The sequence below is a fragment of the Peromyscus maniculatus genome, chromosome 4 (assembly GCF_049852395.1).
Source record: "Peromyscus maniculatus bairdii isolate BWxNUB_F1_BW_parent chromosome 4, HU_Pman_BW_mat_3.1, whole genome shotgun sequence".
Classification (NCBI taxonomy): Eukaryota; Metazoa; Chordata; class Mammalia; order Rodentia; family Cricetidae; genus Peromyscus; species Peromyscus maniculatus.
Window position 1 is genome coordinate 46,129,435 of NC_134855.1, and position 2,850 is coordinate 46,132,284.

Genomic DNA, 2,850 nt, shown 5'->3' on the forward strand with positions numbered 1-2,850 from the left:
TTAGAAATAAGGTTGGTGAATGTGGTAGTTTTTTTGTGTCACCCAGCCAAGTTATAGTATCTTGTCATTTTGGTCAAGTCTAATTTAGGTGTTGTAGGTAGGACTATTTTTTTTTTTGGATGTGGTTAATATTTGCAGTCACTTAAGATTTTAAGTAAAGATTACTCTTGATAATATGATGGGTTCATATAGTCAGTCAAGTCTCAAGAGTGAAAACTGATAGTTTCCTATAAAGGAGAAATTCTTCCTTAAGATTACATCTAGAGACTGCCCTAGTTTCTAGACCCCTGGTCTGCTCTCTGCACTTTTGACTGCCAGTCCCACAATCATGCATTCTGGTTCCTTAGAATAAAAACCTGAATACATATATCCTATTTGATTGCTTCCTCTGGGAGATTCTGACTGGTAACCCTGAGTGAAAGAGGACTGATCTCATAAATTTTAATGATCATTGCCAAATAGTCCCCTGGGAAGGTTGTAATAATTTATACACCACAAGCCATATTAACAGCATATTTTTCTTGTACCATTCAACCAACTTAGTGTGATACTAAGCTTTTTTTTGCCTATGTAATGAGTCTAAGAATCTTTTTTAATTTTGCATTTCCATTCATTAAATTTATTAATATTTTAGCCAATTTGTACTACGCTACTTTTTATCAGTAGGAAGTAGGAGCATTACTTTCCCACCCAGTGAAACCTGTTATCACATGCCATGAAGTCAGTAAGCTGAGCATTTTGATACTGTAAAAGAATACCTCTGTCAGGTGCTAAAAACAGATATATAAACACTTTAGATTCCACTTCAGACACTTCTCTGGTAAAGGAACGCTAACAGTTTCATGGGCGTGCATCTTATTATTGTGAGTTTATTACCCATTAGTCTGAAATACTGCTTTAATCAGAAGTTAATGTATGGGTAATTGTCTGACTCTAAATTTCCTACCGTGATCTGTTGTTTTGCCTTTTCTGTTTTGATTCCTACAGCTGTTGATTTCCCAAAGGACAGGATAATATAGGAAAACATTTTCTTTTGTTCATAATTTTCATAGATGTCTTCCTCATAGGTAGACACAGGATAATTTTTATTATTGTTGCAGTTACTTTCCATAATGGACTTACTAACTTCAGTGTTACTGATGCAATCCAGGGCTTCTGGTAGATGAGTGCTCTATCACTGCGCCATGCCTGCAATTTGAGAATAGTTTTTTTCTTTTCACTTTGACATTTAAAAAAATTTTAGAGTTACTTATTTTATTATTTTATGTGCATGAGTGTTTTGTGTGTGTATATATATATATATATATATATGTTAATATGGCATATATATATGCATCACATATGTACCTGGTGCCCACAGAGGTCAGAAGAGGGCTTCCAATACCCTGGAACTGGAGTGGCAGCGAGTTGTGAGCTGTCACCTGAGTGCTGAGAACTGAACCCAGGTCCTCCACAAGAGCACAAGCACTCTCAACTGCTGAGCCAACTCTTGAGTCCTGCTTTGAGATTGTAGTTCAGTGTTGCTAAGTATGTGGAATAAGTTATGGATAACTGACTTATTGATAATATCAACTTTTCACATGAGTCTTTCAAATAAATTTCTTTCCCTAAGAATACAACTGTATCATTTATACATCCATTATACAGTTATCATTTTCAATATTTATAGTGTTTATTTTTGTTTGGGAAATTAATTGTGCTGGCCAACTCTGAAAAGATAATTCCCTCAATTGCATTGGTGTATTGTTTGTGATTTCATGATTTTAATAGCTAAAATTTCCAAGTCAGGTATAGTGCCAGTCAGCAATGGGTACATATAAATACTTCTACATAGTAGTGGGAGAAAGAATTTATTGTAATACTGACTTTTGTTCCAGTTCTTCCTAATATTTTCTTCTTCTTTTTTTTTTTTTTCCTCAGTAAGGATTTGGCCTTGGACTTGCATGTGAGGCAAACACTCTACCCTAGAGTTCCATCCCCAGCTCTAATAAACACAAGGGCAGTCACAGTGGACTCAGGCAAGCAAGGTAGTCTCTGAAATTTCCTGTCTATGTTACTCAAACCCATCTACCTATAACCACGCTTTTAGCACTTGAAAATTATCTGTAGAACTTATTAAAACACAAGATGCTCCTCTTCAGAAGCCACTCAGTAGATGTGGCCTCATGGCCCAAATTGGCTTTTCTTACATACTATGAGATGTTGCTGCTGAAGGGAACCCTTCAAACAGCATTGTACTCACTGGTTAGGTGACTTAGCCAAGGTACTGTTAAAGCCGATCAGAGAAGCCTTGTTATTTGTTATCTAAGGAATCCTGGTCTCGTCTTATCTGTTGCTCCATTCAAAAACATTTTGCATTTCATCCATTTTTCTCATTCTGGATGTTACAGTATCACATATTGTCCTACCTTAATTTTCATTTATATCACACACACACACACACACACACACACACACACACACACACACACACATGCCTTTTAATATGTGTGTAGGTAATAGTCCCCTTCATCAGCTGCAGTAAAATTCTTGGGATTTCAGCAGTGTACACTTAGCCCAGGAGTCTCTTGCAAAAAAATCTCTCCTTCCTTTATAATAATGACCTATTTAACTGAGTCAATAGTGGTCAAGAAAAAAACAGAAGATTTCTTAATCACTTGTGCAGCTAAATTTCATCCTTAATGAAGGGCATTAAGAAGACACCATCGCCAGGTGGTGGGGGCAAACACCTTTAATCCCAGCACTTGGGAGGCAGATGCAGGCAGATTTCTGTGAGTTCAAGGCCAGTCTGGTCTACAGAACTAGTTCCAGGACAGCCAGGGCTACCCAGAGAAACCCTATCTCAGAAAA